Source organism: Lepidochelys kempii, chromosome 2, assembly GCF_965140285.1.
Source record: "Lepidochelys kempii isolate rLepKem1 chromosome 2, rLepKem1.hap1, whole genome shotgun sequence".
In the NCBI taxonomy this organism is placed as follows: domain Eukaryota; kingdom Metazoa; phylum Chordata; order Testudines; family Cheloniidae; genus Lepidochelys; species Lepidochelys kempii.
In genome coordinates, this window is record NC_136381.1 from 191609205 (window position 1) to 191624217 (window position 15013).

Genomic DNA, 15013 nt, shown 5'->3' on the forward strand with positions numbered 1-15013 from the left:
GAAACCCTCTAATGTGCATGGGAGCAACACTCACATGTAGGGAAAACCTTTTGAATTTACAATTGTTTTAACACAATTAACAAAAGCAAAAATACTCCAACTCAAACAAAAAGCTAAAGATAATACAGAATTGACCATATGTCCAGCATCAAAGAATCGTATACTCCCACCATCCTTGTGTAGATCTGGAATTGGTGAGACAGATGGTGGTGCATGCAGGGTTTTATCCTCTCCCTGGAGTGGCAGAAGTTCCCAACAGCTTAGGCCATGGTTAGCCCATTATGGGGTTCAGTGGCTGACAGGAATATTCATAAGGATATTCAGCTTTGTCTGTGCATAACTAAACTTCCTCACCCTAATAATGTTGCGGTGTTCTCCTCTTATAGTTTAATATGTTTGTTACTTTAAACTTAGTAGCATACATATCAATTGGTTACTATGGCAATTTTGTGGTTGAACTCTTGCTGATGTTCCTGTCCTAAAATACCCAAACTGGCATCAAATGAGACTTTGTGTTTACCTGTCAGCAGTTGAGTCATACTTGCTTATTATAGCATTCTATTGTATGCTATCTTGTGACTTAAGGTAACTTTTATTTAGCTACTTTAGCTTTTGGAAGCCTTATATCCTTTTGCTAAGCTATTGTCTTACGAGCTAGGGCCTGTAGCTCTCCTGCATGACTGCTTCCGACCTATTTCTTATCTTTATCTAAATCTCATCTAACAAATACCTGTAGCTACACTGGATCTTTCCTCCAATTGGGAGCTTCATGGGTGGGGCTTATAGTGAGCGAGGGTCCACCAGCCCACAATCTCTGCTGGTACCAGTTAGCTGCTGGGTGGTGGCTGCAGTCTAAAGACTCCAGGGGACCTCGCACCTAGACTGCATAGATAAGGAAGATCTTCTTGCTGTACAAAGTCAATAAATAAACTCTTCCACAACAGGGAGGTTTAAGGAGATGAGAGAGTGGAAGGGAGGCTCATGTAAATAAGCATCCCACCACGCTCAGGTCATGCAGCCCAAGAGAATTGTAACACTGACTAAATACCCTGTACAAGTGCCTACACTTGCATAATGGTGAGGAAGGGAAACTTCAGACCCTGTTAGAGTCCTGCTGGGCTTTTGGGGGGTTACCTCTAATTGAAGGAATATGACAGGGAACATTCCTGTTCCTCCAACACTTCCAGCTTCCTGTGTCATGAACATATGGAAGAATGTATTTAACCTCTTTGTGTCCTTGGCTCATTTCTGTTCTACAGCTAGCAGCCATGAAGACACTACTTCAGGTAACCACTGGACAAGTCTGTCCCCTGCACGCTAAGAATGCTTGGCTGCTGAATGGTGTGTTTTGGGGTGGCAAAGATGGTAGATGTCCTTTTTCAGAGGTGGTGCTGACCGCCTTAGTTAGCAGAGGTTGTAAATGCTTTAAACTCTTTCACTAGCCATGAAGGGAATGGCTCAGAGTCATAGGTGGTGCCTCGGTTTTCCTGTCCAGAAAAACACATCTGTTCCTTCTACTCATCTATACACATGATTGTACATGAAAATTTAAACCAATGCTAAATATAGTGTTTTCATAGTAAACCTATTGACACCCATTCTCTTTCTAAAGACCTAAAGTTATACTTTTCTGACTAGGATCTGTTTTAGTACTGATCAGTAAACTTTCTATCTTTTAGCAGTGAATTAGTCATCCAGACTTCAGAGCATAAATTGATCACCAGCTGAGATCAGAAAGAAATGGTTGTCAATGGTATAATATTGCATGATTAGATGCTGTTTTATGTCTTCCAATTTGTTTCAGTTGAGACCATTTTAATTTTGCGATGCAATCTATTACCAGAAGGTACTGAATTTCCAGTTATGTCGTACTGTCTGGTGCTGCTTTTACTGCCAAGATCTCTCTATCAAGAGAATGATCACTGCTAATCATGTAGGTAACATTCAGATCAAGGCTACATGAAGCAGCAACATTGTAACAGCAACTGAATTGAACTCAGTGAACTGCTGTGTTTAAAGTCCCCAACACATTTCTCAGACAAACAAAGGTCATGGTAAAAGTCATTAGAAAAGGTAAGTCATTTTAACGGCAAAGTTTAAAAAACCCCACACGATTAGGGCTAACTTAACTTCCTCAATAGTTGTAAGGTCTCTTGTGTGGGACCTGATTTACAGAAAGTGCACTCTGTCTCCCCTTTTGTGCACACCCACTCCACACACTTTTCAAGCAATAGCACTGGGATGCAGGCGATGGGCCAGGCCCATCACATGTAGATGTTGGAATCGATCATCCATGTACACTGGTGTCGTGCTTGGCTGGTACACGCACACATCTTTGCATTCTCAAAAATGGACACTTGGTTGATGCCTCTTTGAATTTCAGGTCCATGAACTTGGGGATGGGAACCAATTCAAAATATAGGAGGTTTCTTTGCAATACACCTCCTAGAAATGCTTGTACTTCTGTATTTATAATTCAGGTTTTTGTTTGGTTTGTTTCTTTTTATTTAGTAACCTTTGGTCAACTGCTTTCCTTTTTGCTAGTGAATATATGATCATGGAAATGTAGGGCTGGAAAGGACATCTAGTCGAGCGGTCATCTAATCTAGCCCCCTGTACTGGGGCAGGACCAAGTGAATCTAGAAGATGTCTAACCTCCCTTGGAAGCCTGTTCCAGTGCTTAACTATCTTTATAGTTAGAAAGCTTTTTCTACTATGTAACCTGCATGTCCCTTGCTGCAATTACTTTTTGTCTTACCTTCAGTGAACAAAGGGAACAATTGATCACTGTCCTCTTTATAACAGCTCTTAACATATTTGAAGGCTATCAGGGCAGTCTCCCTTAGTCTTCTTTTCTCAGGATTAAACATGTCCAATTTTTTTAACCTTTCCTCATAGGTCAAGTTTTCTAAAGCTTTTATAATTTTTTGTTGCTCTCCTTGGGAATCTCTCTCTCTCCAAAAGATGAGCTAAGGCTTCACCAGCGCTGTGTACAGCAAGACAATATACCCCAGAATGATTAGCCTATTTCACAACTACATCACACTGATTCCTATTCAATTTGTGATTGACTATAACCCTCAGACTTTCAGCAGTTCTACCACCTAGCCAGTTACTCCCCATTTTGTAGTTGTGCATTTGATTTATTCTCTTTAAGAGTAGTACTTTGCACTTGTCCTTTATTGAATTTCATCTTGTTGATGTCAGGCCAGTTTTCCAGTTTGTGAATTCAAATCCTGTCCTCCCAAGGGATAGCAGCCCCTCACAGCTTGGTGCCATCTGCAAACTTTATAAGCATATTCTTCACTCCATTATCCAAGTCATTAATGAAAATATTGACTAGGGCCAGGACAGCCCTCTGTGGGATGCCACTAGATATGTTCTCTCTCCCCTGCCCCCCAAGTTTGACAGTGAACCATTGATAACTGCTCTATGAGTCTGGTCTTTCAACCAGTTTTGCACCTACTTTATAGTATGCTGAGTTCCAAGGAGAAAGGGAGAGTGGTACAATCCTTTGGCCAAGCAATTTTCCTTTGAGTGAACATGTTCCTTCTGCACTAAGGAATGACATGCACGGGAAGTGCAGAGTGAAAATAAATTGAGACTCACGAAACTGCCACTGAGCCCAGGTTTCCAGTTGAGGAGGGAATGCAGTTAAAATAAATGACTGTAATAATAGTCAAGGATTACAATGAAAGAACACTATTGGTTTTTAGACTGGCAGCCAAATGAATGGTTAGGAGGGCATATTGTATGGATCAGCTTGGGAAAATGTAAGTAATAATAGCACTTTAGTAAGGAACCTGGGTCTTCCCACTTTCTTGGCAGGAGCCTCCTGCTTAAAGGTAGAAAAGGAGACACCATGGCGGATATCTATCTATCCATCCAAACAGCCCCAGTGTGGAGGAGCTGGTCCAAAATGCTCATGGAAAGTGTTTCTGCTGAGAAATTGCTAATTTTAAAAGCAATTTGTGTGATGCCTGAAACTTGTCCCCTGTGTGTCTCTCAAAGAATCATAAAGACCTGGCCTGGGGCAGTAACTAATGCTCCTGATCTAAGTGGTGAGTGAAATCCTTACAGGATGCATGTCCTGAATCTATCAGGAAGCTAGTGAGATGATGTAAGTACTCAAGGCGTTGAAGTAATGGGTTAGGCAGTGATTAATACATGCACAGAAACAGGAGAAGAAGCACCCCCAATTTAAGTATTAGAAACAAGTTGGCTGCCCTCATGCACCCTCTCGTGGCTGGGGTTTGTCTGTACTGCCCTGCCCTTTATTCTCCCTCTGCCAGGCCTTTTTACAGAGCCTCCACACACTTGCTCATCCAAACACCATGCTTATTGGGGTCTGAATTTATTCAGTCAGATAACTCATAAGTGAAACTCAAAGTCCCAAAGATTTGTCCAAAGGCCTGGCTCATACCTCAGAGCTTGCATGAGCAAAAGGGTTGCTTCATAGAGTCCTTCTTGTATGAATTCTTAAGGGGAACTGTGTCAGGGTTCCCAGGGTGCAGCCTGGATTGTGGGACTGCTGAGCCCTCTGTCCCACCAAACCGGGCTGCCTCTCACACTGTGATGCAGTTGGCAAGCTACAAACCTCTGGTAGGTGCTGCACTTACACAGACATCCACAGGCAGTGACACACCCAGCTGAATTACATGAATGCTTTCCCCAGTCATGAACCAACAGTAGAGAGACTCCAGCCAATTCCCCCGAGCTCCTGAGCCTTGAACCCCGGGGCTGTACCGTCTTGCCCTGGTCAGAAGGCCGACCAGTGTAAATTCATTACCCAGTCTGCCCCTCCCTTGATGTAGAGAGAACACATGCTAGCCTGTGTAAACTGAGCTGAGATTTCCCAAGCACCTCTGTTTTAGGTAAAATTTCTGTCACACACCATTTTAGGTAAAATATAAAACAGATTTATTAACTACAGAAAGATAGATTTTAAGTGATTATAAGTAGTAAGCACAGAGATCAAAGTTGGTTACCTAAGAAATAAAAGTAAATTCACAGTCTATATGAGTTCTACAAATGAAACAGGATTTGAATCAAGCTGTGTCTCACACTGATAGATGGTACAAAGAGGTCACAGACCTTCAATACACAGGCTGGAACTGACTTCCAGCCCGGGACCACCCTCCCTCAGTTCAGAGTCTTTGTGCTCCAGACGTGTTTCCATGTGTTGAGTTGTGGAGAGAGCGAGACCAAATCATGATGTCACTTCCCCCTTTTATAGTTTCTTGCAGCTTGCTGGAAAGATCTCTTTTTGTGACATTGGGGTCCACCCCCATTGGTCAAGCAGCCTCCATTGTCTATGTGCTCTCTCCAAGGAGTCTTCTGGGATGGTTGCTGGGAGTGTGGATTCCCTTCAATGGGCCATCAGTGCATCTGGCTACTCCATGGTTGTACCTGAAAGGCTAGTTCCCAACCTTTCAACATATTTCAGTAATACACATAGCAAAACTTCATAACGTCACATAAAATGATAGCACATACAATCCAATGGGATATTAATGTTCAACAGATCAAGACTTTTAAACTGATACCTCACAAGGCTTACTTTTTACAAAACATAATTCTATGACAGTGGTGCATATGGACATTCCAGGCTGCTGCTTTGAGACAGAGTGTCACAGTGATGCACTTTGGGGTTTGGCTTGCAGCTGTCCTGCTCAGTGCTGACTCCTCTGTAGACGTCCCAGAGTGAGCCCCTTCAAACAGTTGCTTCAGCTTTCTTATGAGGAACCATCCGCTTGAGTTTCCTCCTCACACCAGGTGTGTCTGGTTTGCTCATTTAGCAAGTCTGCTCCAGGCTGCAAGTCTCCTGCAGGCAGTTCCCTCGCTCCCTCTCATTTCCTTTGCTCTCTCCCAGGCACCACAGTGGAATAAAAGCCCTGATAGATTGATGTAATTAGTAAGACGACATGACGATAGTCTGGGCAGAGTCTGATTGAAGGAAGATGTCTTTGTAAATAAGAAAATAAGAGTGGCCAGACAGGAGTTCAGCATCCATGAAAATGGGACGGGACTAAGGAGTTGAGAACAAAGGTAACAGAATGTCATTTGTTGGCCATTATCCATCCACTGGTCATCTTCTCAGGCATACATGGGTTCCAGTTTCCCTGGGAATTCCTGAGGACAGGTCACAATGGGGATATTGGGAATGGATTTTCCTCTCTATCTGCAACACAGTTGTTTAAGCAGCATGAATATCATCATGGCTAGGCTTAGGTTTAGGATGGTGGTCTCTGAGTGAAATCCATGCTTAAATGCTTTGCTGAATCAGAGCCTCAGTTTGTGTTACTGGTGAGTATTGTATGGATGAGTATTGTATGGATGAGCCAGGGGAGTCCACATCCAATGAAGGGAGTTTAGGGTGTAGCAAACTCTACTCTGGATACTCATGAGGGCACAGGTGCTGGAACTGGGGGTGCTGCCACACCCCCTGGCTTGAAGTGGTTCCCATCATATACAGGGTTTACAGTTTAGTTCAATGGCTCTCAGCACATACATACAAATTGTTCCAGTGCCCTTGCATGAGGGGAAACCAACACTGGGGAGATAAGGAATGTTAGCAGATAAGGAATGTTGGCAGAAAATGTTAACTGTAAATAAACAGCCGAGTTTCCCTATGCTTAGCATTTATTTCTTGCAGCATCTGTGATTCAACGGTAATCTTCCTCTCCCCAAAACATGCAAGGTATTAGTCAAGAAAAGTTTCTGAAAGTTCCAGGGCCCTGCATCTTAGGGAGTTACATTTGGTTTTGCGTGATGTACAGAAAGCAGTCTTTCAGAGTAGCAGCTGTGTTAGTCTGTATTCGCAAAAAGAAAAGGAGGACTTGTGGCACCTTGGAGACTAACAAATTTATTTGAGCATAAGCTTTCGTGAGCATCCAATGAGGTGAGCTGTAGGTCACGAAAGCTTATGCTCAAATAAATTTGTTAGTCTCTAAGGTGCCACAAGTACTCCTTTTCTTTTTGAGAAAGTAGTTTCACATCTAACACTTGCTTCCATTGCCTTAGATTCTGACATCTGTGAAATGTAAAACATGTCACCTCCCTTTGGGTTTGTCACTCTGGGAACAAGGGACTTCCTTTAACATTCCATCACTGGATAAACAAAGCCAGCTGCTCATATCCGTGCCAACCTTGAACCCCCAGTGGAAAGGAGACTTTTGAATATCAAACATGAATTCTCTGTTTCATAATAGTACCTTGTGCAGTCCAAAAATTAACATTCTCCTTATGCCTTTTGTGAGAATTACAAATTAATTACCAGATGTATAATTAAGCAAGCATTCTCGACTCCTTGCCCTCTGAGCCTAATTGTACCCTTGTTGGTTCTCAGATGTAATTTACCCTGAAAAGAGGGGTTTCAGTTTGAATCTAGCTTCAGACAAACAAAAAGTCTAATGCAGGAGCACTGTGTACAAATATAAAGGCACCTTTTCCCAATTTTTTGGAAACATAGCTGAGAGAGAACCTCTTTTTTTCCAGCTTTTGTTTGCTTTCCCATTTGGCAAATATTGTTCCTATTCTGATCTCAGTTACAGCAGAGAAAATCCAGAGTAACTGTTGACTTCACTGAATATTGAAGCCATGCTGTCAGGGAATGCCCTGCTCCAGGGAACACACTTTGAGGTGTTTCCCCTTCAGCACAGATAAGGGCAAAGAAACTTAATGCAGCCTTAGAATGCATAAATGCTGCTGGCTTTTACAGACTACATTAGGGAAGAGGCACTTTTCTCTAGCAACTGGAATGGGGGGTAAGGTTATGCAATGGAGGAAGCTGACTTCTATCTCCCATGGGAAGGAAGGAGCTATACACAGGGGACCCGCTTCACAGCTAATGTCAGTCAAACAGTTTAGTACCCCGATTCGTATGAATTACAAGCTATTATGGCTTTTATATTTGTTTGTGCATTGTGATTATTATGGCAGCTTTTAGTGCTTTTGGTTATATCATGTGTAATGCTCAGCAATTTCATAACTGATACATCCTCTCAGTAGAGACAATATCATTCTCCACCTTTCATTATTAATTATTATTCATATAACATTGGACCCAAAGGTCCCAGTCAGAATCAGGGCCTTGTTGTGTTAGGTACTGTACAAACAGAGGTAGATATGGTCCCTGCCCTGAGGAGTTTACAAGCTAGATTGCCTATTAGGTCTTTTCGATTTGTAATTCTATTATTTTCATTAATTCCGTGTTAAGACAAATATTAGTTAGCTATCTTCTTCTCTCTCTGCAACATGATAGCAAAAATGTACAAGCACATAAACTGCACCTGTTTTTCAGATGGTTTCTCAATAGAGTGGGGATTTAAAAATGAAAATCAAAACTAGTAATCCTTTTGGTATTTAAACTATAGCAGATATTCTGAACCAGATTATAAAATTTGGTTAAATTTAAACCTCCTCTACTGGACACTGTCCCTTAAAATTCATGCCATTTTTGCAAACAGTTGGTCCAAAGGAAAAGTCCTATGTATTCCAAAGATTTGTGCTGAATACAAATTGCAAGATATGCCATAAGTGCCATTCTTTCTATAGGCTTTCCAGCACAAACCAGTAGTATTTCTAGCATAAGCATGTACAAGATACCACAAATTCTTGCAGTATTTTGTATTGTGAAACAGTAATGACCTGATTTTACAGCTTCATTTCTTGACTGGAGTTGCGGAAGGTTGAAGACTCTGTGACTGTGACTGAAGAAGAAGGAAACAGAAATGAGATTTATATACGACACACCTAAATACCAAGTAAGACAAAGAAAGGAGAGTGATAGGAGATAGAGAAGAAACACAGTTCCCAATACAGATTGCAGTATTCATTTAAAACAATAAGACCTAGCTCTTATATAGGACTTTTCATCAGTAGGTCTCAAAGTGCTTTACAAAGGAGATAAATATCATTTTACAGATGGGGAAACTGAGGCACAGAGCAGAAACTTGACTTGCCCCGGGTCACCCGGCAGGCCAGTACCTGTAGGTCTCTTGAGACCCATTCTAGTGCTCTAGCCACTAGATCACAGGATGTTATTAATTTGGGCTATTTTGTTGTTCTTCCTGTGTGTCTGATTTCAAAGGTCATGCACAGATGTTCCTTTACATCTACAGCCTTTGTTTAAAAAAAACCTAAAGAAGTGCTCCCATGTTGATTTGTTTCATTTTTTCCAAAGGGAAATGTCCATTGTCACTATGTAATGATAGCAGCCCTCCAGTGAGAGGTCCCTTTTATTGCGGGATTTGCTAGGGTAGACTGCTGACAGTGACAACAGCCCTACACATGATCATCACTGTAGCATTTCTTTGGTGAGCTCACCAAAGTGGTAGTACCCCTCCACTCATGGACAAACCCCATCAATACCTTTGGGAAGTACTGCTGGCTGAAAGAGATGGGTATTCTTTGTATACAGGGTATCACTGTAACTGTGGCCGGAACGACTGCAGTCATGTTGACTCTACACATAATTTCTAGCCCTGAGAGTTGCCAGCTCGTGAGAAAAAGTGGAGAGGGTGAGTGTGACCTAAGAGCCCCTTTATGCCAGATGGCAAAGGGCACACTGTTCCATCACAATAAATCTCAGCAGGACTGACAACCTCACTACACTCAACCTACGGTTGCCAGAATACTTACCTTATAAGACACCTGGTTATCATACGAAAACTAGTGGCGTGCTGGTCATTAATATCCTTGCATGAAAAATGTACAGGTTGTATATACAGAGTTATGTAGGTGTGCTGGAAATGTGTTCTGAAAATGTTCTGGAGACAACTGAGAAATAAACCAGCCCTAGACAAAGGACTGCAGATTTATCTGTCTGCATGGACCAGGCTAACAGGCAGATGAAAAACGGCATAGCTTGATTACAAGCAAAGGGCAATTAAATTATATTTGCATCTAAGATAAACAACATGATTAAGCGTATTGAAAAGGCAAATTGAGAAGAGGATGGAGGTGGGGATTGGTGCCGGCACCCCAATGAACAAACAGTAGGGGAGAAGACCTTTGTTTGGGGTTACTTTTCAAAGAATACATTTCAAAGGTTTTCTGGTATAAAAGGGAAGAAAGGGAACTCCTTTGTTATCCATCTCTTAGGGTATGTCTACACTACAGAATAAGGTCGAATTTATAGAAGTCGGTTTTTTAGAAATCGGTTTTATATATTCGAGTGTGTGTGTCCCCACAGAAAATGCTCTAAGTGCATTACGTGCATTAACTCGGCAGAGCGCTTCCACAGTACCGAGGCTAGAGTTGACTTCCGGAGCGTTGCACTGTGGGTAGCTATCCCACAGTTCCCGCAGTCTCCGCTGCCCATTGGAATTCTGGGTTGAGATCCCAATGCCTGATGGGGCTAAAACATTGTCGCGGGTGGTTCTGGGTACATATCGTCAGGCCCCCGTTCCCTCCCTCCCTCCGTGAAAGCAAGGGCAGACAATCGTTTCGCGCCTTTTTTCCTGAGTTACCTGTGCAGATGCCATACCACGGCAAGCATGGAGCCCGCTCAGGTAACCGTCACCCTATGTCTCCTGGGTGCTGGCAGATGCGATACGGCATTGCTACACAGTAGCAGCAACCCCTTGCCTTGTGGCAGCAGACGGTACAGTACGACTGGTAGCCGTCATCGTCATGTCCGAGGTGCTCCTGGCCACGTCGGCTGGGAGCGCCTGGGCAGACATGGGCGCAGGGACTAAATTTGGAGTGACTTGACCAGGTCATACTCTTTAGTCCTGCAGTCAGTCCTATTGAACTGTCTTATGGTGAGCGGGCAGGCGATACGGACTGCTAGCAGTCGTACTGTACCATCTTCTGCCGAGCAGCCATGAGATGTGGATGGCATGCAGTCCTTCTGCACCGTCTGCTGCCAGCCAAAGATGTAAAAGATAGATGGAGTGGATCAAAACAAGAAATAGACCAGATTTGTTTTGTACTCATTTGCTTCCCCCCCTCCCCTGTCTAGGGGACTCATTCTTCTAGGTCACATTGCAGTCACTCACAGAGAAGGTGCAGCGAGGTAAATCTAGCCATGTATCAATCAGAGGCCAGGCTAACCTTCTTGTTCCAATAAGGACAATAACTTAGGTGCACCATTTCTTATTGGAACCCTCCGTGAAGTCCTGCCTGAAATACTCCTTGATGTAAAGACACCCCCTTTGTTGATTTTAGCTCCCTGAAGCCAAACCTGTAAGCCGTGTTCTCAGTCGCCCCTCCCGGCGTCAGAGCAATGGCAAACAATCGGGCATCTGAGAGTGCTGTCCAGAGCAGTCACAATGGAGCACTCTGATGGGGCTAAAACATTGTCACGGGTGGTTCTGGGTACGTATCGTCAGGCCCCCGTTCCCTCCCTCCCTCCGTGAAAGCAAGGGCAGACAATCCTTTCGCGCCTTTTTTCCTGAGTTACCTGTGGAGACGCCATACCACTGCAAGCATGGAGCCCGCTCAGGTAACCGTCACCCTATGTCTCCTGGGTGCTGGCAGACGCGGTACGGCTTTGCTGCACAGTAGCAGCAACCCATTGCCTTCTGGCAGCAGACGGTGCAATACGACTGGTAGTCGTCCTCGTCGTGTCCGAGGTGCTCCTAGCCACGTCGGCTGGGAGCGCCTGGGCAGACATGGGCGCAGGGACTAAATTTGGAGTGACTTGACCAGGTCATTCTCTTTAGTCCTGCAGTCAGTCCTATTGAACCGTCTTATGGTGAGCGGGCAGGCGATACGGACTGCTAGCAGTCGTACTGTACCATCTTCTGCCAGGCAGGCAAGAGATGAGGATGGCTAGCAGTCGTACTGTACCATCTTCTGCCAAGCAGCCATGAGATGTGGATGGCATGCAGTCCTTCTGCACCGTCTGCTGCCAGCCAAAGATGTAAAAGATAGATGGAGTGGGTCAAAACAAGAAATAGACCAGATTTGTTTTGTACTCATTTGCCTCCTCCCCTGTCTAGGGGACTCATTCCTCTAGGTCACACTGCAGTCACTCACAGAGAAGGTGCAGCGAGGTAAATCTAGCCATGTATCAATCAGAGGCCAGGTTAACCTTCTTGTTCCAATAAGGACAATAACTTAGGTGCACCATTTCTTATTGGAACCCTCCGTGAAGTCCTGCCTGAAATACTCCTTGATGTAAAGACACCCCCTTTGTTGATTTTAGCTCCCTGAAGCCAAACCTGTAAGCCGTGTCATCAGTCGCCCCTCCCTCCGTCAGAGCAATGGCAGACAATCGTTCCGCGCCTTTTTTCTGTGCGGACGCCATACCAAGGCAAGCATGGAGGCTGCTCAGCTCACTTTGGCAATTAGGAGCACATTAAACACCACACGCATTATCCAGCAGTATATGCAGCACCAGAACCTGGCAAAGCGATACCGGGCGAGGAGGCCACGTCAGCGCGGTCACGTGAGTGATCAGGACATGGACACAGATTTCTCTGAAAGCATGGGCCCTGCCAATGCATGCATCATGGTGCTAATGGGGCAGGTTCATGCTGTGGAACGCCGATTCTGGGCTTGGGAAACAAGCACAGACTGGTGGGACCGCATAGTGTTGCAGGTCTGGGACGATTCCCAGTGGCTGCGAAACTTTCACATGCGTAAGGGCACTTTCATGGAACTTTGTGACTTGCTTTCCCCTGCCCTGAGGCGCATGAATACCAAGATGAGAGCAGCCCTCACAGTTGAGAAGCGAGTGGCGATAGCCCTGTGGAAGCTTGCAACGCCAGACAGCTACCGGTCAGTTGGGAATCAATTTGGAGTGGGCAAATCTACTGTGGGGGCTGCTGTGATGCAAGTAGCCCACGCAATCAAAGATCTGCTGATATCAAGGGTAGTGACCCTGGGAAATGTGCAGGTCATAGTGGATGGCTTTGCTGCAATGGGATTCCCTAACTGTGGTGGGGCTATAGACGGAACCAATATCCCTATCTTGGCACCGGAGCACCAAGCCGCCGAGTACATAAACCGCAAGGGGTATTTTTCGATAGTGCTGTAAGCTCTGGTGGATCACAAGGGACATTTCACCAACATCAACGTGGGATGGCCGGGAAAGGTGCATGATGCTCGCATCTTCAGGAACTCTGGTCTGTTTCAAAAGCTGCAGGAAGGGACTTTATTCCCAGACCAGAAAATAACTGTTGGGGATGTTGAAATGCCTATGTGTATCCTTGGGGACCCAGCCTACCCCTTAATGCCATGGCTCATGAAGCCGTACACAGGCAGCCTGGACAGTAGACAGGAGCTGTTCAACTACAGGCTGAGCAAGTGCAGAATGGTGGTAGAATGTGCATTTGGACGTTTAAAGGCGCGCTGGCGCAGTTTACTGACTCGCTTAGACCTCAGTGAAACCAATATTCCCACTGTTATTACTGCTTGCTGTGTGCTCCACAATATCTGTGAGAGTAAGGGGGAGACGTTTATGGCGGGGTGGGAGGTTGAGGCAAATCGCCTGGCTGCTGGTTACGCGCAGCCAGACACCAGGGCGGTTAGAAGAGCACAGGAGGGCGCGGTACGCATCAGAGAAACTTTGAAAACCAGTTTCATGACTGGCCAGGCTATGGTGTGAGGGCTGCTCTCATCTTGGTATTCATGCGCCTCAGGGCAGGGGAAAGCAAGTCACAAAGTTCCATGAAAGTGCCCTTACGCATGTGAAAGTTTCGCAGCCACTGGGAATCGTCCCAGACCTGCAACACTATGCGGTCCCACCAGTCTGTGCTTGTTTCCCAAGCCCAGAATCGGCATTCCACAGCATGAACCTGCCCCATTAGCACCATGATGCATGCATTGGCAGGGCCCATGCTTTCAGAGAAATCTGTGTCCATGTCCTGATCACTCATGTGACCGCGCTGACGTCGCCTCCTCGCCCGGTATCGCTTTGCCAGGTTCTGGTGCTGCATATAATGCTGGATAATGCGTGTGGTTCCAATAAGAAATGGTGCACCTAAGTTATTGTCCTTATTGGAACAAGAAGGTTAGCCTGGCCTCTGATTGATACATGGCTAGATTTACCTCGCTGCACCTTCTCTGTGAGTGACTGCAGTGTGATCTAGAAGAATGAGTCCCCTAGACAGGGGAGGGGGGGAAGCAAATGAGTACAAAACAAATCTGGTCTATTTCTTGTTTTGATCCACTCCATCTATCTTTTACATCTTTGGCTGGCAGCAGACGGTGCAGAAGGACTGCATGCCATCCACATCTCATGGCTGCTCGGCAGAAGATGGTACAGTACGACTGCTAGCAGTCCATATCGCCTGCCCGCTCACCATAAGACGGTTCAATAGGACTGACTGCAGGACTAAAGAGAATGACCTGGTCAAGTCACTCCAAATTTAGTCCCTGCGCCCATGTCTGCCCAGGCGCTCCCAGCCGACGTGGCCAGGAGCACCTCGGACATGACGATGACGGCTACCAGTCGTACTGTACCGTCTGCTGCCACAAGGCAAGGGGTTGCTGCTACTGTGTAGCAATGCCGTACCGCGTCTGCCAGCACCCAGGAGACATAGGGTGACGGTTACCTGAGCGGGCTCCATGCTTGCAGTGGTATGGCGTCTGCACAGGTAACTCAGGAAAAAAGGCGCGAAATGATTGTCAGCCCTTGCTTTCACGGAGGGAGGGAGGGAACGGGGGCCTGACGATATGTACCCAGAACCACCCGCAACAATGTTTTAGCCCCATCAGGCATTGGGATCTCAACCCAGAATTCCAATGGGCAGCGGAGACTGCGGGAACTGTGGGATAGCTACCCACAGTGCAACGCTCCGGAAGTCGACTCTAGCCTCGGTACTGTGGAAGCGCTCCGCCAAGTTAATGCACTTAATGCACTTAGAGCATTTTCTGTGGGGACACACACACTCAAATATATAAAACCGATTTCTAAAAAACCGACTTCTATAAATTCGACCTTATTCCGTAGTGTAGACATACCCTTAGTCGAAATAAAGGGCTTCATTGTGTGGACGGGTGCAGGTTTACATCGATTTAACGCTGCTAAATTCGACCTAAAGTCCTAGTGTAGACCAGG